Source organism: Sturnira hondurensis, unplaced genomic scaffold (genome assembly GCF_014824575.4).
Source record: "Sturnira hondurensis isolate 20B ecotype Veracruz unplaced genomic scaffold, ASM1482457v3 Scaffold0004136, whole genome shotgun sequence".
NCBI lineage: Eukaryota > Metazoa > Chordata > Mammalia > Chiroptera > Phyllostomidae > Sturnira > Sturnira hondurensis.
This window is the reverse complement of record NW_028076767.1, coordinates 40264385-40290508: the sequence shown is the minus strand read 5'-3', so window position 1 is coordinate 40290508 and position 26124 is coordinate 40264385.

Here is a 26124-nt window from a genome sequence, read left to right as displayed (position 1 = left end):
TGAGGAAGGAGGTCAAAACATTGAGTTCGAGCAATTTCAACATGAGGTATTGAATAATTTAAAAATGAGATGTTCAGTACAAGGCCCATTCATTTAAATTATCTGAAAATCCAAGGTAGACTCTGTGTAATTAGGAGCATGTAAGTCCTCAGGCAATTTCGATGGGGGTTAGGAGATTGCTTTAATAGAATATGACAAGGTTCCTTTTGTTTTTCATAAAATATTGTATTCCCTCTTGAAATATAACAAATCCTTAATGAGATCACAGTCCCTTTATTGTTAGAGAATACTTTTCATGTTTTGAGAGATCAACAATGTCAAAATAATTACTGCAAATTAATGATGGACAAACCTCAAAAGATTTAGAGGTTGGTTAGTTTAAACACATGAAGCCTCATGTGAACTTATTTGAAGGCTCTAGTCAAAATCTCACCTGCTAAGGTGCTCCCGTGAGAGCTCTAAGGGCTGATGTGCTGCAGGGTCGCTCTGGGGAGAATGCTGGGCGAGGAAAGAGGACATCGGATTTTTCCTTGTTCTGTTTTTACTCACCCCCTGGATAACTCCAAAGAAATAACTAGGAATCTCTGGACATGCTTTTCTATTTAGTTCCCTTTTCTTTTTTGTTTGTCGAGGTTATTTATTTATGAAGAGACATAAAATATTTTCTGTGAAAAACTGGAAGACTTTTGAGGGAAAAAAAGAGAATTTTTGTAGTTTATAGGTTGGATTAATAGCAATTAGTTTCTGCTAAGCCAGAAATATGCACTTTCATTTAGTCCTCAAATAGTAAAATTATAGGTTCTAACCAAGTCCATAAGCAAAATTATGGTGGTAACCGTGCATATTACAGCCAATGCCACACATACTTAAAGTGATTTATTAATAGCTAGGAGAATTGAGAAAGGAGCAAAGCAGGAATTTGCTTTATAAATAAGTCATGCCAAACTAACCCTTTTTCCTTGTGCTAATATACTTATATTCAGTAGTTAGCAGTAGTTAATACAGAATCCTTGCAAAGTGGACATTTTTATTTTAGACAAACATGAGATTAACTAGCTCGTTCTCTCCTGGACCAGGGACTAAGCACAGGCTGGATGAAGACGTAAACTGAGGGTGCTCTGTAATTGTTCCTGTCTTAGTTGGCTTTTTCCCCAATAATAAGGTTGAAGTCATAAAAAGAATTGCCTATCAAACCCCCAGACATCAAAAAAGATCAGGAGGGAGACTGAATATGTTGGATGACCCCATCAAGATTCAAAATACTTAATAGGTTGGAACGTATGCTAAAATAGACCATATAAATTTATAAGGATAGAGCCCTTCATTTTGGTTCAAATGTACCCACCTACAAACGGCACACACATTTCTGTATAACAGAGAGGAACACTGATGCTTAGCGGTTTGTGTATAAATGGCATGGCCTTTGCTGACTGAGAGTTCAGAGTGTACCAAGTGTGGCCTGACTGCCAAAAATATGAGTGTAACAACAGCTCACCGATAGGCTTCTGGGTCAGGCACTATTCCAAAGCATTATTTTATTTACTACCTAGTATCATCACTTTACAGATGAAGAAACAGAGGTAGCAAGAGTAGGTAACTTATCTTGGGACAGGTACAGGATAACGATGCCAGCACCTTTCCCCAGAAATGCTCTGAATTTCCACTTACATGACTTTCAGCTCAAGGAAAGTAACTGCCCATCTTTCTTGGACTGGAGTCTGGCTCATAGTTCTCTGTACATCTGGGGTCAGGGATAGAATACAATATAAACATAAAGAGGCAAAGCCATAGGAAATAGAGACGCTTGCCTGGAAGGGAGAAAGTGTGGTGACACCGTGATAGATGTTCTCAGAGGTCTAGACTAGACACTGTCAAGGAGAAGATTACACGTGTTTATGTATTCTCACAGAGGATGGAAGTCACAGGAAGGCAAATTTCAACTCAATAGATGTTCTTACTATGTAAATGATCCAAACTAGGATGTGCTGCCTTGTGAGATATGAGAATCTCATTTGTAAAATGATCAAGAGGAGTCAAACCAAGGAGCAGTGCTATGCAACAGTGGGAAGCTTGACTCAGAGGACTCCCGGGATGCCTACTGAGATACAAAGGCTTGGATAATCAGGGGGAAGTTTCCACTGAAAATACTTGTGAACTGCTTCGCTTTCTCCACCCACCACACACACACACACACACACACACACACACTTTCCTCTATCTCCATCTGTATCCTTACATGATAGCAATCACAATGGATTTGCAGCTAGTAGATCTGAATTATAAACACTTTACTTACATCTCTACCTCTTTGGTTTCTCTTTCTGTGAATAAGAAATAAAGAGGGAAATGAAGATAGAAAGAAAAGCGAGGGAAGAAGGGAGGGAAGAAAACTGAAGCTTAAAATAAGGAGAATAAGAAAAATAGATTTAATCATGTTTCTCTCTTCATTACTTTCTAGACTTTTGGGAAACCACCATGAGATAACAGACCAGCTAGAGTTTGGGGAAAGATACACACACGCATGTATACACACACATATATAAAGCACTCTGTAAATTCAAAGCATTGAAGGATTACTTCTCTGCAGCAATTTAGCTCGGTATCCTGTGTGAATCCTAGATCATGGGTCCTGCACATAAAAACTGGCTAATTGCATCCTGTCCTTTGACCAAGTGCTCTGTGTCCAAGTCAAACTTGGCATTTGGTGAAAAGCTGTTCTTCATTTTATCAGGGACTGTGGGAGAAAGTCAGAGGGCTCAGTACAGAGCTGTCTCCAATACCAAGAGACCACTCCGAATGGAATTCATTATTGTGTATGGTGGTACCACCTCAGTACATAAAGGGACACATTTTCAGTAATGGGGTACTTTTCTGCAAGTGGGGAAATTTTGCATTTCAGTGAAAGACAGTTAAAATGGAAAATATATACGTATATCCATACACAGATACATACATGCATATGAATGGTGTATATGTATGTGAGATACAAAAACCTCAGGATGTAGAACTAAAAATAAATAAATAAATGCCAAGTCAATGCCCAGTGTTTTTTCACTTCCAACCAATGAAATATATGAACCCTCACTTACCCATTTTCACTCACACAAACTTTAATATGAAGCTACAGAACTCATAGATTATATAATAAAACAACACAAGAATCTTCTAAGTAGTTTTAAAATGCAACTTTAAACTTAACAAGCCAAATTCTACTATTTGCATGTCAGGAATAAAAACATAAGCAGTTCAATTATAAATGTAATACCCTTAAGGAGTTGGATAGTATATTATATCCTTAAGTAAGATAACAGATATAGTAAAATGGGGAAACTGAAAATGAGGTGGTTTATTTTTCAATTTCCCTACATTTACATTAAGGAAATACAACTGAACTTTGAAATTATAATTATAATGTAGAGATTAAAAGGTATTCAACAAGAGGAAAGCCTTTCAGCTGAGAGTGGTTTGGGGTGAGAATCATTACATATTGCTCAAAAGAGCAAGCTAAAGAGAAATAACATCCAAATGAAGTTGGAGTAAAACTATCAAGAATAATCAAATGTATTGAAAGCATTTTATAAAACTGTCATTATAAATTTTCCACCATGGAATCTTCTCATGCTGCAGATTATTATAGCACTTTTTAAAGTGATAGCTTGGATATTATTGTAAAAATGTTCTTGACTTGATCTGCAATTAATTGGAAAGTAACAAATCTCTAAATAGAGTGCTAAATGTCCTAATTTACATCTGTAATGGAAAACTCTTTGGGGCTATGGCAGAGATGGCTAAGAGTTCACCGAAAGCTATTGGTCCCTTCTTTCAAGGCATGCAGCTAGATTATATTTCTTAGCCTCCCTTGCAGCTAGATGTGCCCGTATGACCACTCTCTTATCAATACATTATGAGAACTTATGTGAGCAGTTTTTACTTCACTTGCTGAAGAGGGAATTCCTGGTTTTGTACTTCCACCCCAATTCCTTCCTTCAGGCTGTAAGGGCCAGAACTTAGGCAAAAATGTGTGGAGAACCATTTCATCAGATGGCAGGGCTGCCATCAGCTGAGTCTCCGATGAAGTTGGCAGAGATTCCTTATCCAACTGAACCCCTCACCTTAGAAACGTTATGTGTGAGAGAAATAAACATCTCTGTTTTGTAAGCTACCTTACTATTGTCTCTTGTTTTAGCAGCTTAACATTTTATCTAATTAACATCCAAGCTATAAGAGTTATTTTTATTATTTTTATATACAAAAATGTGAACTTCAAAAGTAGACTTATATTTCAATATTTTAATAAATCTTACTATACAAAAACTTAAAAATAATGTTTTACTGTAGTATCTAAAGCTTAACTAAATTCTTTACTCTTATTTTCATTTCATTCAATTACACAACTGTAAGCTTGTATACAAGAAAATTATCTGAATTCAGACAGAGGGTTTGAATAAGAGTACTTATCTCAGAAATGCTATTACCAACATGAAAACAATACTTTCAAATTTTCCTGAGTTATTTTTATATGTGAATTGTTTTAACCAGGGAGCTAGGTGGGGCAGGAGGCAGGGAGAGATCGAACCTTACCGCACATAAAAGAGACTGCTGTGATCCTTAAAAGTTTGATCCTTTGTGGACATCTGGAAATTAGCATTTCAGGAGGGTTCCCACCATTCCCTAACTGATACCATTGGCTCACTGAGCCTTACCTATTTGTACAAACAATGTGGTTTATGCTGAACACCTGCTTTTCATCAGGGAATCTGAACTCCTGACACAGGCTAGGCAGAGAATGCCTATGTGATCAGCCTCCAGTAAAAACCTTGGGCACTGAAGTTTTACTAAGCTTCCCTGATAGATGGTAATTCACACATGGTGTTACGATTTGATTTTGGAGGAATTATGCACCGTCTGTGCAACTCCACAGGGAGAGAATTCTTGGAAGCTTGTGTCTGGTTTCCTCCCAACTTTGGCCCATGTACCTTTCCCCTGTGCTGGTTTTGTTTTGTATGCTTTCACTGTAATAAATCTCATGCTGAGTCCTGTGAGCGTGCGTGAGTGCCCCCAGTGAGCTGCCAAGCCTGCGCAGGACCTCCAGTTCCCCAGTTCTCCGTAGCCCTCTGAGGTTGGCAGCTCACGTGTCACCATCATCTTCACTTTCAAAGTTAGGGGCTGGGGTGCAGACTTACCCAAGGTCAAGGACTGTAGAGCAGACTTAAGACGCAGGCCTACTGAATCCTACACCTTCTATTTCTCCTAAGTCCATGTTTGCAGTGTGTCTCAGAGCCCTAGAAATCTGAGGGAAAGCCTTAGGAGTCACCAGTAGAATGGGGTGACAAGGTCAGGCAGGAAGGCTCCAAATCTTCTACTTGGCTTCACCCAAGTAGCTCCACATTTATCCGTTTTATAAATAGGAGTCCTGCTCACATTAGTCTAAAGACAAGAACTCCATTGACTTTTCTTGTTTGAATACCACTGAATTATGTCTTTTGGTTCCTTGTTGGTAAAATAAAAAATCAATGCTAAAAATTCAGCTTTTTAGTTTTTACTTCTTTAAGGTAAATAATCAATCTCTAAGGAAGCTCATGGATTTTAGCAAATGACTCTAATGTAGATTTTTCAATCAGTAATTATGTATACCCACAGCATGACTTCTTTATTCTGCTCTCATATAGCGTTTACCTGTTCATTCCTCTCCTACAACCTTTGTCTTGAACTTCTCTCTGGATCCCTCACTGCCCTCCTCTCTTGTAAGAGACAGGGTGTACCCTGGATGCTTCTGTTTCTTTCACACACACTGAACCCAAACCTGAAACAACTACAAGACCTGCCCTAACTAAGTTGTACCCAGGCCACTAAGGGCAAGAAAGATGAGTTACAACAAATTTGCCCTCAGCTCTCAGCTTTCCAGAAGCCTTGTTTATCAGTCCTTCCTACCAAATCTATTGATTCATGAGTGAGCAAACACCGGAAGCCACACAGACCTGGAATTCAAATCCGATTTCACTGTTCTCTTAACTGTGTGGCTGAGGGTAAGTCACTTAACCTCTCTAAGTCTAAATGTATCTGCAAAATGGTAATAACATCACCCATGCTGTACAGTTGAAAACATTAAAAGAAACAGTACCAGGTCTATGGGAGTCTCTGTTATAGTCATGCATTCCTACCTCAATCATAATAAAGTCAAGCCTCCCCCAGATTTGGGGTGCTTTTCCCAGGGGCTGATAAGGGCCTGGCAAGTGTTTCAGCTGTTTGTATACTCACAAAGGAAAGGGAAAATTTTATTCTTTTAAGATATATGAAGTATGAAAAATACTGAGAGCTCCAGGACCGGAGCTAAGAAATATTTTAGAATAAATTAAAGTTGTCCAAAAGAAAGGAAGTGCGAAGTAAGAAAAGGACTCACAACAGAGCAGAGAGGTTGCTGCTCCCAGTGAGTTCTGTGTTCCCACAGGCAGCTGGAGCAGGCTGGGAAAGAGGCGCTGGGTTTAGGGACGTAGGAAAGAGAGGAGAAGCACAATCCATTAATCATCTCTTCTATTTTGATTCAGATAAACAACAAAAGCTACAGATGCAAATGTTAGCCTGAAGCTTGAGGAAAAAGCAGCTGCCTGTGCCACGTGTCACATTTCTTTACATCATGCTCCAAATGCCAACATATCTATATCTGAAATACAAGGGTGGGAAGTAAGTGTTTAACTAATTATTTACACTGAAGTAATAAAAAGAGGCTTTAAAGGAACTGAACACAAGTATGAAAATGTGAGGGTTTTTTTGGTGTCCAGGAGGGTGTGTAAGAGGACCTAACCAGCCTCCAGGAACAAAACTGTGCTTATTTGACTTTATCTCAGTGACCCGAGACATCACAATACACTTTGTCCCCTATTCAGAAAGATGTCCTTCAGTCCATGTCCAATATCCTAGGTTATTATCCTAGAGTCTTGTTCTTTTGGAAATATCTGTCCTGAACTCAACATTCAGAGTTGCCTACTTCTCTTGCCAACTCAAATGACACAGAGGCCACCAAGCAGCAGCTTTGAACCTACTGACCACAGGTAGTGGTTGACAGTTGCACAGTCACTACAGCGACTGCCCAGAACTTGGCTGCAGCGATGGTCTGAAGAGCCTGGCCTTGTGAGAGGGAACTTTTGTCATTCTCTCACAGAGGAGTGGAGTGCCCAGTGACCCATGTATGGGGTCGGCCTTGCTGCCTGTGTCTGTCCCACCAGCTCTCAGTCTTTGATATTTATAACAATACGCTATGGAGTTTATTTGAAATGCAGACTCCCAAACCCCATCGAACAAAATCTGATTTGGTCTTTGAGATTGGGCTCATGAATCTGCCTTTTAAACAAGCACACCAAAGGGTTCTGATGCAGGTGATCCTGGAACTACATTTTAAACATTCTTCAACCTAGGACATCTTGACCCATAATTTTTTAATTCTAGTCTAAGAAATTCATGAGTTACAGTCCTGATGGAAGAAATAAAATAAGCAAAGCCCTTAATACTGTTATGCTTATAAGGAGTTCTTTCCTCTTCTTGGCTTCTCAGATATTGCTGAGGGCTGAGCTGGGAGTTCATGCATAGGCCATGGCCAGACAATGAACTCTACAAGGGAAACTGTTCACAAGTATAAAAGCTGGATGTGTTCAGAAGTATTCTGGAAGAGCTGAAAAGTATGCTGTTATGTTGAAGATGATCAGATGTATCTCGTTACGATGAAAAGTTTCATCTGTGCCTCACACAAGGCAGGCTCGCTCCTAACTCCCAACTTCCTAGACTAGGTGTTCTTCATGCTGTGATGAAGGCTCATCTGGTAACTTCCAGTTCCAGGAGTGTATGTTCCCTGCTGTCTTCATCCTGGGCTAGACCTCTGTACCTCAGTGAACATGCACTTTCTGGTACTAAAACATGTGTGAGCACGATCATCTGCATGCAGTCCAGGGAACCAATGAACATCTGTGTGTATTCCATCTTTAACTGGTTGGCTTCCTATCACCTCCATTTGCTGCAACATCATCTTCAGTTTCTCCATGACAATTTCTGTCACTGATGAAGATAAGAGAATTATAGCTATCTGTATCTTATTCTGATATTGCATGCATTTCATGTGTCATGCACTACGCTAGGTACTATATATTTAAAACAATGACTAAGACATAATCCCTGAACTTGAGAAGCTCACAGTCTAGTGAGCAAGACAGAAACAGTACAATTTTATCGACCATCCAATTTGACAAGTACTTTAACAATATAATGTTATAATGGTAACTTGAGAAAACAAGATTGAATTGGTTGGAAGGAGAAAGTTTGGGAATATAAGGAGGCTTTAGAGAGGAGGTAACATTTAAGTAAGCTCTTAAAGAGGAATTAGGAGTATGACAGAGAGGCATTACAGGCACAGCAAACAGCATGTGCAACAAGACTCAGCCCTGGCTGGTGTAGTTCAGTGGATTGAGCGCAGGCTGCGAACCAAGGGGTCACCGGTTTGATTTCCAGTCAGGGCACATGCCTGGGTTACAGGCCAGGTCCCTGGTACAGGGCGCACGAGAGGCAACCATACATTGATGATCCTCTCCCTCTCATTCTTCTCTTCACCTCTCTCTAAAAATGAATAAATAAAATCTTAAAAAAAAGACTCAGAGATGTAAACACCTATCATGTTTACAGCAAAAGGCAGGTGGGGGCACTGAGGACTATGACCAGAGAAGTAGAACATGATTATATTTTGAAGGGCTGTACTAAGGGGTTTGAACTATCTCCTATTGGAAGCAGAAAAATACAAGTTGTTGTCAATGTGTAGGGGGGATGGGAGAAAATGGAAACAAAAATTAATTTAGGAAATTTGCAACTCTCTAAGCCAGAGGGGATGAGAGCCTGACCAGAAGCTCAGGCTTTAGAAATGAAGACAATGGCATAAATTTGAGTGTATTTTAGAGGCCAGCTCCATAGCCCTTGCCTTACTAACCAATTGAATGTACGCAGGGAGAGAGAGAACCTGACCTTGGGTAAGAATAGATGAGGATGCCACATGCTGCTTGTGGGATATAGGTCAGGGAGCAGGTTTGGTGGAATACAACAATTTGCCATTTTGGGGAGGCAGAGAAGTTATTGATCTATTGGAGTTAGAGATGATCTGTTAACAATGATGCTACAGTCATATATAATTGACCAATTTAGAGGGGAAAAGAAAAAATAATAAACAGGATTACCAGTTAAATTTTATTTTCAGATAAACATTTTTAGCACAAATATGACTCATGAAATATTTGAAGCACATGCATACTAAAATTTCTTAGCAAAATAATTTTGTCTATAGTCATGCAAATTCTGCCCTACTGGAAAGATGTTCAATTGACTCCATTTTAAAAAAATTTTTTTTAAAAACTGTTTTGCCTCCATTTCTCATTCATCTCGAGGCCGGTCATCTCCAGTGTATCTGATCTCTGGGTTCTCTTATAAATCAGTTGTAACATGTTTCTCTTCCCTCATTGATTAATAAGTTAAGAAAAATCTTTAACATGTATTCATTTTATATCTGTGTGAGAGTCATGATCTTGCCTTTTCTGAAACTGTATTTTAGACATATTTGCCAATGATACCTCAGACAGGGGTTTAATCTCCAAAATATATGAAGAACTTACACGACTCCACTCTAAGAAGATGAGTAACCCAATTAAAAAATGGGCAAAGGACTTGAACAGACACTTCTTCAAGGAGGACATACAGAGGATTCAGAGACACAGGAAAAGATGCTCAGTATCGCTAGCTATCAGAGAGATGCAAATTAAAACCACAATGAAATACCACTTTACACTGGTCAGAATGGTCATCATAAACAAAGCAACAGACAAGTGTTGAAGAGGTTGTGGAGAAAGGGGAGCCCTAGTTCACTGTTGATGGGATTGTAGACTGGTATAACAACTATAGAAAACAGTATGGATTTTTCTCAGAAAACTAAAAATGGATCTGCCTTTTGACCCAACATTCCCACTGCTAGGATTATATCCTAAGAACCTTGAAACACCAATCCAAAAGAACCTGTGCACCCCAATGCTCATTGCAGCACAATTTACAATAGCCAAGTGCTGGAAGCAACCTAGGTGTCCATCAGAAAATGAATGGAACAAAAAAATATGGTACATTTACACAATGGAATTCTATGCAGCAGAAAGAAAGAAGAAGCTCCTACCCTTTGCAACAGCATAGATGGAACTGGAAAGCATTATGCTGAGTGAAATAAGCCAAGGCAGTAAAAGACAAATACCATATGATCTCACCTTTAACAGGAACCTAAGCAACAAAACAAACAAGCAAGCAAAATATAAACAAAGACACTGAAATAGAGAACAGGCTGACAGTGACCAAAAAGGAGAGGGGAGGGAATTTGAGGGGAAAGGGGGAAGAGTTTGCAGAAACAAGTATAAAGGACACATGGTCAAAAACGAAGGGCGGGGAATGGGAGGGAGGTGGGGAGCACTGGGGGGTGGACTGGGATGGGAGTAAAAAACAGAAAACTGTACTTGAAAAACAATTAAAATAGAATAAAATAAAAAGTGACAATACTACAAAATAAATAAATAAATAAACCAAGCCAAGGACCACCCAACCTGTTTACGTCATGGCTGCAATCAGCACCTGCAAAGCCCTTCTCAGAGTTTCCATCTGCAGTGCATCCTCTCAATTGCTTTTATCTGACACTGGTTAAACTGAGGGGTTTGTACCTAAGCAGAAAGTTAATAGTCATTATTAACTGTTCTGGCATGTTAATAACACCTAAATTGGAGGGACATTATATGATAATCTGAACAAATCGGTCACTTAAAGAGCAGCAGTGCCATACTGCCTGTTCAGTTTGTGAAAACCTGAGAAATGAGAACACTAGATAACCCAAGCAGGCACCTAGAACACAAACATGGGGATGCAGTGACCTGTCCTGCTCCCCAACTGCTCTTGAGAAGCCAGCCTGCCTCTTTCTCCCCCAGTGGGATCATGTGATCACTCAAGTCCAGTTACCACATCAGTGTTTATCAAATGCCCACTCCATGGCCTCAGGTTAAGTGTTGAGGATGCAAAGATGGACAGATACAGCCCCACAGACAGACAGACTATTCCACCAGGATGTGAGTGTTTCGGTGTGGGACAGATGGCCCAGAGAAGACAGGTCTCTTGCCTTCACTTGTGGGTCAGGGAAGGCACTTACACTGAGCCCTGAAGGATGCAAAGCAGCTAAATGGTGAAGAAGGGGAAATTCGAGGTTCTAAGAGTGGGAATTACATGAGCGAAGGCCTAAGGTGACAGAGACCACAAGCCACCTGGAATGTAGAAGGAATAAATGATAGTGTGGAGGAAGGCAAGGGCCAGACTGCTGTTTGTTACACTGTCCAGAAAGGAAAAAAATCAAATAATAATATCCAGCATTTCTCAGATGCTTACTAAATACCAGGGAGTAAAATAAGCATTTTACAAATATTGTCCCATTGAATCTTTAAGTTGTTCTATGAGTTTTCCTTCTCTATATTGTATTTTAATCACAAATCATATATATGCTTGTAAAACACTGAATAGTCTCTGGAACCCTAACCCCTGGCAAAAGTGACAATTTGGCTTATATTCTTCCATATACTTCTTAATGCTCAACCAGCAAATATAAATGTGCAAAAGCACACTGATATATAAAGATGGGTTTATACCATACACATATTTTACAATGGCTTTTTAATTAAAAATATACATGGGCATTTCTCTAGGTTATTACATACGGATATAAATCATTCTTTTAAACATACACATAATGGTTCACAGTAAGAATTTATTCAACCATTTCCCTTCTAAAGGGCATTCAGGGTTTGCTTCCTTACTAGAAACAGTACAGAAATAAGCACAGCTCTGTGACTACACCCTTATATACTGATGTTTCCTTTCTGTAGGGTGGATTCCCTAAAGTGGGTCTGCACACTAAAAATGTTAACGATACTGTAATACTGAATTGTTAATGCCTATTTATTTTTATACCTCTGCAAAATTATGGAAAATAAACTGTTTCTCCAGACAACTCCTTGAGCTCTGTGCAGAATGGCAAGGTCCTTCCGGTTTTTTTATGGTCAACCTGAAGATTTTAGGCTGAATTTAACATACTTAGATGACAAAACAAAAAAAAATGTTGAATAATAAAACATCTCTTTATACCCTCAGCCCTTTATTTACTGTGAGAGATTCTTTGCTCACTGCTGGCGTTGAGCAGGTGCTGGGCTGTCAGGCTGCCAGATTCTAGAGGAGAAGTCATCAAATTATGAATGAACGCCTGTCATCACGGTCACATGGCATGCCCCTTCTGACTGAGCCACTAGGCAATCAAGTCAAAATTTATTGCCATAACTATGGCTTCATTTTTAGACATATAAGAAGATGTATCCTTAGAACTATTTGCTACATAATATATTTTCCAAGACTTACTTGTATTTTTCTAACTAGGTTTGGAGATTAAAGCAGAAATGGCACTTTAAAAAAGACAAAGACATCAAAACTATGAACAATAAAATGGTAATAAATACATATCTATCAACAATTCAATCTAAAAAACAAACTAAGCAAACAAGAAGGACAGAGACAGAATCATGGATATGGAGAGCATTTTGATAGTTGCCAGATGGGAGCGGATGTGAGGGATAGGTAAGGAGGTGAAGAGATTAAGAAGGACAAATTGGTAGTTACAGAATAGCCTTGGGGATACAAAGTGCATTATGGGAAATGAAGTAGCCAAAGAACTTATACACATGACCCATGGACATGAACATAGGTGTGGGGACTGCCTGGGGGAGTGGGGAGTCCTGGGTGGAAGGGGCTAAGGGGGGCGGGGACTGGGACAACTGTAATAGCATAATCAATAAAATACAGGACCTGGCACAAATAATGCCACTCTTTTATTATAAAATCTTTTATTACGAAGTCATAAGCATGTAACTGTAACTTAACAATATTACACTCAAGCATAATGACATTTTAGGTGAAATGCTCAAATTAAAACTATAAATTATTACACCTATATTATCACCCTACCAACCACATTCAAACAGGCATTACTTCCGCCAGACCCTGTATAATTAAATGAAAAAAAAAAAGACAAAGACAGAGGGAGAAAATTCTTAACTGTAAAGTTCAAACATAAACCTTATTTTAAAATCGAGCAATTTCCTCCTCCTTATTTTGACATCAGTGCACTGGTTTTTGCCTAGTGAATGAGGAAGAACTTACAGGTTCTTCTTTTCAGATATTTAGCCACATTGCTATTATTAGTGAGGCTTAAGGTTCCCTTTGTCCTGTACAACTCTTAGGTAGCATCAGAAGCATGTGCAAAAGCTACTCCTTGTGATGGGCCTTCATTTTCAGACATGTGGCTTATGTTTTTTTTTTTTTAAAGATTTTATTTATTTATTTATCTTTAGAGGGGAAAGGAGAGAGGGAGAGAAACATCAATGTATGGTTGCTTCTGGTGCATCCCCTGCTGGGAGTTGGCCTGCAGGGAACCGGCCTGCAACCCAGGCATGTGCCCTGACTGGGAATCGAACCGAGATCCTCTGGTTCGCAGGCCCGCACTCAATCCACTGAGCTACACCAGTCAGGGCTTGTGGCTTATGTTTAAACAGCTCTTCTGTTAGGCCTTCATGCTCCCTTCAAAGCCCCTGGCCCTCAGGTTTAAGACTCCCCCCTTACGAGTCTAAGTCAGAGAAAGTCCACCTGCCACAATTAGCACCAGATGCTCACCTTTCAGCCCCTGGTCCCAGTAGCAGACATGCAAGCTAGGCTCACCAATTTGAAGCACCATGCTCAACTTTACCATGGAAGCTTGTGACTTAAGAAAAAGGCATTTGTCTAGAATTCGTGGCGAAAGTGGATGCAGTGTCCAGAGACAATTTGGCATATCTGGTGGACTCATTCAGCGCCCCATCAATGGTGTTGGCAGTGCCTGGTGCAGCGTGTGTGCCCAAGGTGGAAGCAAAAGGGTATCCACTGGACCAGTTCTGCTGCATGGTTTTGACCACTGTTCATGGCTAAAGACAGAGTTCCCATGCCAGTTTATGAGTCNAGCTAGGCTTAAGGTTCCCTTTGTCCTGTACAACTCTTAGGTAGCATCAGAAGCATGTGCAAAAGCTACTCCTTGTGGTGGGCCTTCATTTTCAGACATGTGGCTTATGTTTAAACAGCTCTTCTGTTAGGCCTTCATGCTCCCTTCAAAGCCCCTGGCCCTCAGGTTTGAGACTCCCCCCTTACGAGTCTAAGTCAGAGAAAGTCCACCTGCCACAATTAGCACCAGATGCTCACCTTTCAGCCCCTGGTCCCAGTAGCAGACATGCAAGCTAGGCTCACCAATTTGAAGCACCATGCTCAACTTTACCATGGAAGCTTGTGACTTAAGAAAAAGGCATTTGTCTAGAATTCGTGGCGAAAGTGGATGCAGTGTCCAGAGACAATTTGGCATATCTGGTGGACTCATTCAGCGCCCCATCAATGGTGTTGGCAGTGCCTGGTGCAGCGTGTGTGCCCAAGGTGGAAGCAAAAGGGTATCCACTGGACCAGTTCTGCTGCATGGTTTTGACCACTGTTCATGGCTAAAGACAGAGTTCCCATGCCAGTTTATGAGTCCTCCTGTAAAGTCTGTAAGCTACTGAATCTCCTTTAATGAACTCCTTTTAGGCCAAAATTAACCAGGACTGAATTCTGTTGTCTGCAACTAAGAAGCCCTTTGATAGCCCCTCAAAACTAAGACAAATGTTTGTATTTACTAAGATAAATATAAAGTATTTACTAAGCTAAAGATTAAGGTTCATCATTTGAAAACAATGATGAACCTATCTCCACATCATTTCCAAGTTGACCTGATATTACAACATATTACCTTTTGGTGTGACTGAATTTCAAGTCAGCTCCGGATCACTGCTATCCTTTTTCCACGTGGTCACACTCCCAGTTCCACTCCCCCAGGCTCTCCTCCTTTCCCTCCTCCTTCCACATTTCACCAAAACCTGATCGCTGGGAAGCTGCTCATGTATGCTAGTGTGGCTATGTTTAAGTGACTTAGGAGAGTATCCTGTAAATGGGAGGAGATTAACCACAGAATGAATCTTTAACTGTGGGATTCCAAACATAAACAAACAGGTAAGAGGTGTGGGAGAGGAAGTGAGGAAGTGGAGACTCCAAGATTGCCACTTCTTTCATATACGCATAAGGGCATTCTAGAATAATACATATTCTTTTATGAATCATCCACATTCCAGTTGGACAAATCTATCCTTATCTAGCTAAGAGAGCAAATGTATCATTGTGGTACTATTTGCTTATGAACCTCAGCTGACTCTGAATCCCACCAGGACAAAGTCCATGTCCCAGCCTTTGGAACTCATTGCCCATCGCAGCCCCCACTTGTGCTCCTAGTGAGGAGCACTCCAAACCCTGGCACACCCCTCCCTCCTTAGTCAAAAGTGGAATTCTATTCATTTTTTTAGACTTAGTTCACTCAGTCCTTCCTCTGTGAATTCTTCCCCATCTCCTCACCTAGCTCCCTGACTCTGACCTTCATTTTCTCAATGCTGTCATGTTATCAAGTCTGGGCCCTTCCACCACTGCTGTGTCCCTGCAGAGCAGGGACTAAATCTTGATCAAGACTGTAGCTCTCAGAGGCCCTGCAAACAGCCTTCGAGAAACACTCGTTGAACACACACAGTCATATATGAATGCATACAAGTTTCTCCAAAGTGGCAAAGGGAAGGGCAACCTCTGCAGGGTTCTACAAGTCCCAGTTCTACAGAGTCATGCTTTGCTTTGAAACTCCTCCAAATAATACTTTTGGATGAATATCAGTTTGCTGAAAGTCTGTCTTAAGAAAGAAGCCTCCATATAGCCCTTGTAGAAGCTGCCCTGACAAAGTACAGCCATTTCCTTCCCTGGAGTGCTTAACAACTACACTGTGGAACACAGGACAAGCATGCAGCCTCTGAAGCTGGCCTGCCTGTGTTCATACCCCAGCTCATGTTTATGAGCTAACTGTGGTTTTGAACAAGTTACTGAACTTTTCTGTGCCTTAATTTTCTTATCTGTAAAAGGGGTCTGATAATAGGGCCTGTTTCATAGCACTGTTTTTGAAGATTAATTAAATTATTACATGAAATGTTTAGAGCAGTGCCTGGCATAAAATACTTCACTAAATGTTAGCTATTATCACTATTAAATCTGAAATCAGTTAATGTCCTTGAACATTATTCAAATTTATATGTATGCAAATTCCACTAATGTATGCTCAATGATGCCAACATTAATCATATCAGAATTTGCCCCATAAGCATATTTTGAGCACAGGCTAATGTACCCGTGCACATAGGACTTCAACAGCCACTATTTCACAGACGAGCGGTGAGAATGTTCTTCAGTGAACTTTGCCCCAAAAGTTAACATGATAAGAAAGTTCACTTGGTGGGATCTTAAAAGCAGCTAAATTGCTCCAAGTTTAGACTACCTGAAGCTCTTACAATAAGGCTCATCTTGGCAGTGAGGTCACCAAATCCATGACCCTGCTAGTTAATATGAAGGGGATGGAGTAGAGAAGGGGAGGCCAACACGAATCAAGGATGTGAGATGAAAGAGAAAGTGGCCCTGACATGCTGGAGACTTCTCCTGGGGAAAACATACAAGCTTGTGAAACATGAGTTTTAAGAAGAGTTGCCAGAGTCTTCCTGCCATACCATTCTATTTTTCTACATACATAATTTCTGCTAATTGCTTAGAATTATTTAAGGTAATTATAAGAGTTGACTAACAAGCCAAAGAGACTCAAAAGCATCTCAGAGGAACTCCTTTCTTTTACCCTAACAAAACTATCTTCCTGTTTATTTGCAAAGACCAAAATATCAAGAAAAGTATTTTCCTATTTATCATGGTATCGAGTGGTTATCAACTCACTCAAGACAAAATGAAAGTTCCCAGCAGATTGCAAGATTTTTTGACAGTTCCTGTTTGCCAAACACCCTATATTCATTTATAGGTTAACATTCAGCTGCCCAAGAGGCACAGAAAGCTATTTAAAACAAGACCCTTTTACTTTTGCATTACTTTTTAAAAAAATGTATTAATTTTTTATTATTTTTCAAGTACAGTTGTGTACTGTACTTGAAAACCCATCCCCTCCCCCTGCACCACCCAACTCTACCTCCCACCCTCAATTCTATCCATCTTTGGCTTTGTCCATGGGTTCTTTATACATGTTCCTTAACAACCCTTCCCCCTTTTTCTCCTGTTATCTCCCTCCCCCTCCCCTCTGGTTACTATCTGTTCTTTATCCCAATGTCTCCTTATATTTTGCTTGCTTATTTGTTTTGTTGATTAGGTCCACTTATAGGTGAGATCATATGGTATTTGTCTTTCTTTGCCTTACTTATTTCACTCAACATAATGCTTTCCAGTTCCACCCAAGCTGTTGCAAAGGGTAGGAGCTCTTTCTTTCTTTCTGCTGCATAGTATTCCATTATATATATGTACCACAGTTTTTTGATCCACTCATTTACAGATGAGCATTTAGGTTGCTTCCACACTTGGCTACTGTAAATTGTGCTTGTATTACTTTTTACTGGATCTGCTTTTAATCAGCCAACTTATTTCCAAAAGTATTAATTTAGTTCTAATTTCAGTTAGAATAAAATGGAGCAAGCTTTTTACTCCAAACTATGTTAAATTTAGCACGTAACTATCTTTGGCTCCAGGATTATTCAACAGAGTTAGTTCCAAGAAGTATAGGAAAATAATAAGGTAGTAATATTCCAGATTTCATAGCTGTCATGGACTGAATTGTGTCTTCCCAAAATTCATATGTTGAAGCCTTACTGTGCCCACCTCCCACCCCAGTACCTCAGAATGTGACTACATTTGGAGATAGAGCTTTTTAAAGAGGTGATCAAGTTAAAATGACATCTTGAGGGTGAGGCCCTAATCGCTTCTGATTGGTGTCCTTATAAGAAGAAATTAGAACACAAAAAGAGACATGGGGTGTGCACGCACAGAGGAACAACAATGCGAAGAGGCAGCCTTATGGCCCCATGTGCAAACCAAGGAGAGAGTCCTCAGAGGACACCAACCCTGCCAGCACCTTGATATACTTTCTTTCTTTTTAAATTCTCACCCAAGGACATGCTCATTGATTTTAGAGAGAGGGGAAGGGAGGGAGAGAGAGAGAGAGGGAGAGAGAGAAACGTCAATGGGAGAGAGAAATATCACATCACACCCATCCTGTTTGGACCTGATGGGGTAAACTTATAAATTAACTTAAGCTAATACAAAGAAATATAATATTCCTCCCAGGGTATTATATTTCATAGGGTCATTTAGATAGAGTATATTATTGATGGCTAAAAATATCTTGTTATAAGCCATTAGCAGGCTGTCTTATTTAGGACAGGCTAACTACTTTTATAAGTAACCCTCCCCCCACACACACCAAATCTCAGTGGCTCAGTAAAAGTTTATGTCTCACTCACAGACCAATGCAGGCTGCGGGGTATGATGGTTACTCTGCTCCATGCAGTTATTAAGGGACACAGATTCCTTCTCTTTATTGGCTCCCCATCCTCTATAGGCTTGGAATCCTTTACTGGATCCTCTATCTGGCAACAGATGAGGGAAGACAGGAGGATTTGTGGGGGATTCTTAGAGGCCATGATCTTCACTCACTTTCTACATGCCCATCATTTTCACCCATGTTCCACTGGCCAGAACTCAGTCATGTAATCACTTAACTATGGGAGAGACTAGGAAATATAGCCTAGCTGAGAGGAAATGGGAACATGATTGGTGAACCACCAGCCAACTTCTGCCATGTGGAACTTCCATGAAATCATGAAACTAAGGCAATTTCAAAGGGCCAGCCATGCAGACTGAGGTCGCTGCACATTCTTAGAAGAGAACTGTGCCATTGTCCTAATTATTCTGGCTTCCCTGTGCCTGGTCATAAAAGGAGGTGTCTGGGTGTCCATGCAATCTAAGGTAAATAAATAATACTTGGGCTGAACAGATCAGAATGGCCAATATTCATGGGTCTAAACCAATTAATCTGGAAGCAAGCATTTTCCAGAGAAGTATCCAGGGCAGAGGAGGAGATATCATTTGCCAAGAACAGAAGTGTGTATTATAGATAAATTCTACCACTCCACCTGCATGGCCTATAGATTCTGATTTTACAAATGGAGGAAGAAAGGCTCAGAGGAGGTAATCGAATTGACCAAGAAAGGCTAAAGGGGGTCAGGATTTGAACCCAGGACTGTGTGACTCCAATAGCCTGTCTATTTTTCCCCTTTACCATACTGCTTTACCTTTGGCACACTACAAATTGTATAGCTTTTAATTGATTAATTTAAATCAAGTAAATTTACCACAGATTATATTTGTATCAGAAACCTGTCAACTGCCCACTTGGTTCCTAAGTCACCAGCTTTGGAAAGTGAGTGTATCACTTTGACCAGCCAGGTCCTTCACCACTTGGCCTCTTTGAGCCTCAATGACCACATCATGAAGTGGGAGTCATCTCACTGTCTTGTGAAGGTACATGACACATGTCAGAGCACTCGAGACCTTCCTGACATTCTCACTTAATGTTGGCGGGAGAGGGGCTGGGTAAGGAGATGCATTAGTACCCTCAGACCTGTTCTGAGCCTAACATCAAGTGTTTCACACACACATGAACAGTTAATAAATATGGGTAGGTGAGCAGGTAATGGTGATGAATGAAAGCAAGTGTAACACATTGACAAGGTTTTACTGCAGCCTTATTATCTGAAAGTGAAAGGCACATTCCAAGCTCTGTCCTGGCTTATCCAATCTTACCTGATAACTGGTCCTGGCCAGGTTCACACTGAGGGCAAGGCCTAACCCAAGATAGTGGCTGCTTGGTCCTTTTCTTTCCCCACATGCAAGGCAAACCAAGACACTCAGGGCTCACCTGTCCCATCCCACCCCCTCACCAGCCTTCCCCACAGCATTGCTTAGGAACTTTCCTCCACCTGATTCCCTAGTGCCACGCCCTCCCTTAGACTATGCTTCAAGACACACAGGACAGCCCAGAGCAATTTCTCTGCCCTCTGAGCCGCCAGGAGTCCTCCGAACTTGCACTGCCCCATGGCACTTTACATTCTTGCCCTTCGCACAGAAATGAATGAGCACACTCCCATAGAAGCAGCACAGCAGACTGAAGTGAGGAAGGGCTTTTGTGGCACAGAGCCCTGCCACTTTCCAATTAGGTGACTCCATGCCGATCATTGCATCTTCTCAGCCTCCATGTCCTCATCTGTAGAAAGGGGACAAGAATACAGACGTCATGGGGTTCTTGTGAGGATCATGCACTTAGTCCAATGCATGGTGTACAGGAAATGCTCACCAAATGGTAGGCCTGTTTGCCTCTCCTCCTCCCCAGCAGCTCACAGAACTCTTGAAGGCAGAAATGTTCCTAATTGTCCCTGGTGTCCCCAGTGCTCTTCACAGAATGGGTGCCTAATAAGCACTACATTTGGAGTGCATTTGTAAAACAAAGAAATGGATGCACTCATACCACAGAGTCATTTATTGAACATGAATGGACAGATTAATTGCCTCTGTTTTCTTGAATGTCTCTCTTTCGCCTTTCTTCTCAGAAGATGATTAAGAGGATATGGTCTCTCAATTTCTTAGGAGAGAAAAATTAAACTAGTTAGAAGTGCTCACTAATTTACATCCAGGCTTGGGCTGGCCTCCTGGGAGACATTCCGGTGGCCCCAAGGGAGGCAGCAGCTGCTGCTCCAGCCTGCCATGCCCGTGTCCTATGAAGCAGAGGAAATGACAGACTGCTCAGGAGAGGGGTTGGCCTCTTGTTCCGAAAGTGGCTGTGTGGACTCTGGTGGCAGTAGCCACAAGGAATGGCAAGGACAGGATCATCTAATCCAACTTGACCAGATACTTTGAAATTCTGAGGACAGTCCCAATGCTGAGACTTGGGCCTCCCTGTCTGCCTAAAGAGACTCAAGTTTGCTGTTAATTGGTCTTGACTTTGGCTCAGAATATGAGGTCACACAATCTGTTCTCCAATGCATAAAGTAGGAATGAATATGGTTTAATTGTCTTGATTTCATGATGAGAATCAGGAAGAAGTGAGGTGCTAGAGATCCCTTCTCCGAGGTGCTCAGAAGGCCACACTGCCCACCCAGTTCCACAGCGTCCACCCCACAGCAGCTGCAAGGTTTGAATGGAGCTGCAGCTCAGAGAAAGAGAGCACAGGAAGAGTCTAGAAGAGTTGAAATGTACACCATGGGCTAGACACACCCGGGGTTATAATAATCATAGGATCAATAAGTAAAATGTACTGAATACCCACTAAATATTGGGCATTGTACTACATACAGACTTTTCCTGCATTATCTCATTTGAGCTTCCCAGCTACATCATGGGGGAGACCCAACCATTTCAGAATCAAGAAAACTGAGTCACACATACAGAGGATCCAGAGACACATGAAAAGATGCTCGATATCACTAGCTATCAGAGAGATGCAAATCAAAACGACAATGAGATACCACTTAACACCAGTCAGAATGGCTACCATAAACAAAGAAACAAACAACAGGTGTTGGAGAGGTTGTGGGGAAAAGGGGACCCTAGTTCACTGTTGGTGGGATTGCAGACTGGTACAACTACTATGGAAAACAGTATAGAATTTTCTAAGAAAACTAAAAATGGACATACCTTTTGACCCAGCAATTCCACTGTTAGAAGTGTATCCTAAGAACCCTGAAGCATCAATCCAAAAGAACCTATGCACCCCAATGTTCATAGCATCACAATTTACGATAGCCAAGAGTGAAGCAACCTAGATGCCCATCAGTCAATGACTGGATCAAAAAACTATGGTACATTTACACAATGGAATTCTATGCTGCAGAAAGGAAGAAGGAGCTTCTACCCTTTGCAACATCATGGATGGAACTGGAAAGCATTATGCTGAGCAAAATAAGCCAGGTAGTGAAAGACAAATACCATATGATATCACCTTTAACAGGAATCTAAACAAAAAAAAACAAGCAAGCAAGCAAAATGTAACCAAAGACACTGAAATACAGAATGTGCTGACAGTGTCCAGAGGGGAGAGGGGAGAGAATCACAGGGGAAAAGGGGAAGGACTCACATGAACAAGTATAAAGGACACATGGACAATAACTAAGGTGGGGGGGCAGAAATGGGAGGGAGGTGGGGAGCACTGGTGGGGCAGGGATGGGAATACAAGACAGAAAACTGTACTTGAACAAGAATTAAATAAAAATTAAAAAAAAAAACAACAAAAAAGAAAACTGAGTCACAGAAAGGCAGTCATTTGTCCAAGATCTCTTAGCAGGTCAGAGTTTGAACCATTACTTCATATTGCCTCTCATATTCTGTTAGTCTACGCTTCCTTTTTATTCTACCTCAGGGCTTCTCAAACTTCAGTGTAAACAGAATCACCTGGAGGACTTGTCAAGACAGATTCCTGGGCCCACCCCAGAGATTCTGAATCCACGGGCTCAGAGTAGGGCCTACAATTTTGCATTTAAGTTCTCAGGTAAGGTTGATACTGCTGGTCTGGCAATCACTCTGAGAAGCAAAGTCTAAGGCAAACCTACTCCTGCCAGAGCTTAACCATAACAGCCCAAGAGGAAGAATATCAAATCAAGAAGGTTAAGAATTCTCCCCCAAATCAAAGGAGTTTGTGTGATGTCCATCGTCAGTTCTATGGAGCAGGAACTGTCTACAACCTTCTATTGACTAGGCTAATCACTACCCCATTTTTTATCAAGAATTTTATCAGCATCACCTGTAATTCTTATCTAAGTTAATAAAAAATAGAAAAAAGGTTTAACACAGAGTTCAAATGACTCTGGAATCCCATTTCATTTCCTGTCTCCTTGCTGGGTTGGTTTTGGTGATTTCAGCATCCCGTTCACCCAGGATCAGAATGGACCTGGAGATGTCACAGGTGGGTTGTAGGTTATTTTAGAAAAAGCACTGCTGGGAGTTCAGAGAACTGGATCTAGGCCTGGCTCTGCCACCTCCAGCCACACACTCCTGGACGAGTCACTTCACCCTTCAGAGTTATGCTGGATGGGCTCTAAGTTCCCCTCTCAATGAATAACATGATGTGGGACCTACAGACAGTACACACTGAGCTGTCCCCAGTGACTCTCATTCAACTCTGAGATGCCATCTGATATTTGAGCAGCTGCCTTTTCCTCTGAATTCTGGTGTTGCTCCCCCTCCAGGCCTCAGCACCCAAGGCAATCCTCCTACTGTGAGGCTCCAGCTCCTGGCCTCAGTTTCCTGGGTACCAGAATCTCCCCTGGGAGACTCATGGATTCCTGAGAAAATGGCCGAAGGAATCTTGTCTACAGTGAAAGCTGAGCTAGAACCCAGGGCTCTGTCTCCTCTTCTGCTTCCTTTCCATTATTTCCCATGATCTCTAAGGGTTGGTGTACATGAGGCATGCTTTAGTAGGGACTAGAGCTGCCAAACCCTAGCTGGTTATCCTTCCCCAAGGAAGTACATTATAGTGACAGTGACATTTTAACTAATCCTCCTATGACCCCTGTTTTAACTAACTAGTCAAGAGCCAAATTGCTGTATGAATGAACTAGGGCAGGGGTGTCAAACTCATTTTCACCGGGGGCCACATCAGCTTTGTGGTTGCCTTCAAGGGGCCGGATGTAATTTTAGGACTGTATAAATATAACTATGCCTTAACAGTTCAGCGAGAGCTCGGTGCTGCCGCCAGGTAGAAAAAAGGTGCCGGGCTGGATAAAACAAGGTGGAGGGCGAAATTCAGTCTGTGGGCCTTGTGTTTACCACCTGTGCACTAGAGCGATCTCTGGAATTTCAGCATGATCTTGCCCTCACAATCTACACCTGTAGGACACTTTTGTGGGTAAACTAGCCAATTACAAGGTTCTCTCAGTACTTACGGAGCAAGATATCTTTGGGTAACTATGCACCTAACCTTCAACTCTTCTCTCTGCACAGAGGCCAGCAAGGTTCTTTCCATTTTGACTAGAAAAGTTGCACAAGGAATCACTTAAATGGAAACTTCTTTAAATTTTGATTTGAGAGAAGAGCCAGAAGAAAGAAATTATATGAGATATCTAAGAACAAAACCGGGGGAGGGAGAAGAGGGTGGAGAGGGAAAAGGGGATTTGAGTCCCAGGAACAGGCCTGGAGAGTGGCACCCACTGTCCCTGCCATAGCCAGGAGCTCCTGGCATGGAAAGGGCCCCACTCTCTCTGGATCACTTGCCCACATCCAGAGAAATTCATTTAACTAGAGCAGAGAGCGAGCTCTGTGTCTGGGATTAATGTTCGCACACCAACCCTTGGGCCATGTGCAGTAACTCACAGGGACAGCCCTCGGTTCCCCAGAATCTGGTGTGCCCATTTGGAATATTACTATTTCCTCTGTCTTTGCTGATTTCCTTTAATCTCAACCCAGCTTTTCTACTTACAATCCTGCTGGCCATTTACTGTTTCGCATCTGCACTGAGTTCTTAAAATCTGGACTCACTCAACTTCCCTGGAGTTAGAGTACTTATTATAAAGACCCTTGAAAGACAAGACCCAAATAGCTGGCAGTCCCCACTCCCCCCCTTTCCTACCCATACCTACATCTCTACACAGCACACAGATTCTCAGAGCCACCCTTTCGCACTCCATTGCCGCTCAAGTCCTTTCATGTCAGAGAGAGAGAAGAGATGGGTGAGGACTGGGGGAATAGAAAAGAGAGAGAGAAGAGAGAGATTAGCCAGAGATAAAGGAAGGAAATCTAGGAAGGAAACGTTCAGTTTTACCCCTCCCCCCATTGATGACTTTATTTAAAAAAGATTTAAATTTCAAATGATAAAATATGCATTTAAAATTCCCCAGCCTTCTGCCAGTCCACCTCTGACCCTACCTTCTGCTGCAACTTGAGTAAATTTGAACAAGTAAATAGGAGTGATATTCTTTAACATTTCGTTTATAAGAAAAAGAAATGCATTAATGGGAAAAAGCCCACAGGTAGGAGCTCCTTATTCACTTAGTATGGATAAGCGTGAAGACACAATTACAACTCGGCATTTTAGCAAGAGCATAAACCAACCAGGCAGTAAGTGGGCAATTCCCCTTCTGTTCCAATATGCCCCAATTAACACAAACTGAGGAAGGAATAAATTTAAGCAGGAACAGCTTATCAACATACAATTAACACTCAATAATTTATCCCTGTAATGCCAGATCAAATAAAAACATTGTGTCATAAATCACTTACTCAAGTAAGCCACCAACCCTGTGGTGAAATGATCTTTTGGTTGATTTGCTTTCTATTCACCACCCTTCTGCCACGACATTTTTTTTTCCCTTTCTCAGATCCAAGACAGTGAGGCAGCTGCGGTGACATTTGCTACTCTCCAGAGTTCAAGGGGCTACCAACCGCAGCCAGAATTATAGTGAGGGCCAACTCAGACCCACAGAGCATGCGCCCGCCTCCAGGTAGGCGCGCCACCAAATAAACCCTGCACATAAATAGGTGCCTGGTCCTTCAACATTTCTAAGGAAAGGAATTGCTCATTCATCCTTTCTAGAGTCGCTTCAGATCTTTTCATCCTTACAGGTAAAGTTTTTATAAATTTTCTATCCATAGCTTCCATTTTAATTTAATTCCATTGATATTGACTCTAAGGGAATTAAAAACAGCCTGTCGTCATCCTCTCTATAATAAGGTCTATAAATCTAAAAGTAATCATTAAGTTCCTTGAATACCTTCTCATTAGTTTTTTCACCACCAAATCTTAGTTCTTTAAATCTTTTGTGCTTTGCATCATCTCTTTGTAATCAGATGTGTTCTCCATCCTTTTCCTGCTAACTCTGTTTCTCAGATTTCCACACAACTGATTCGGCCAAAGAGAACACTGGTGGAAGACTAGAAGGTGGGAGAATCAAGGGTATTACATCATCTCTCTGTCCTGGGAAGTACAGTAGAGTCTCATTACCTATGAATTCCATATTTGCAAGTTCACCTACTTAGATTTGTTTCCTAACTCCAAAATCAACACAGACAATCCCTGACTTA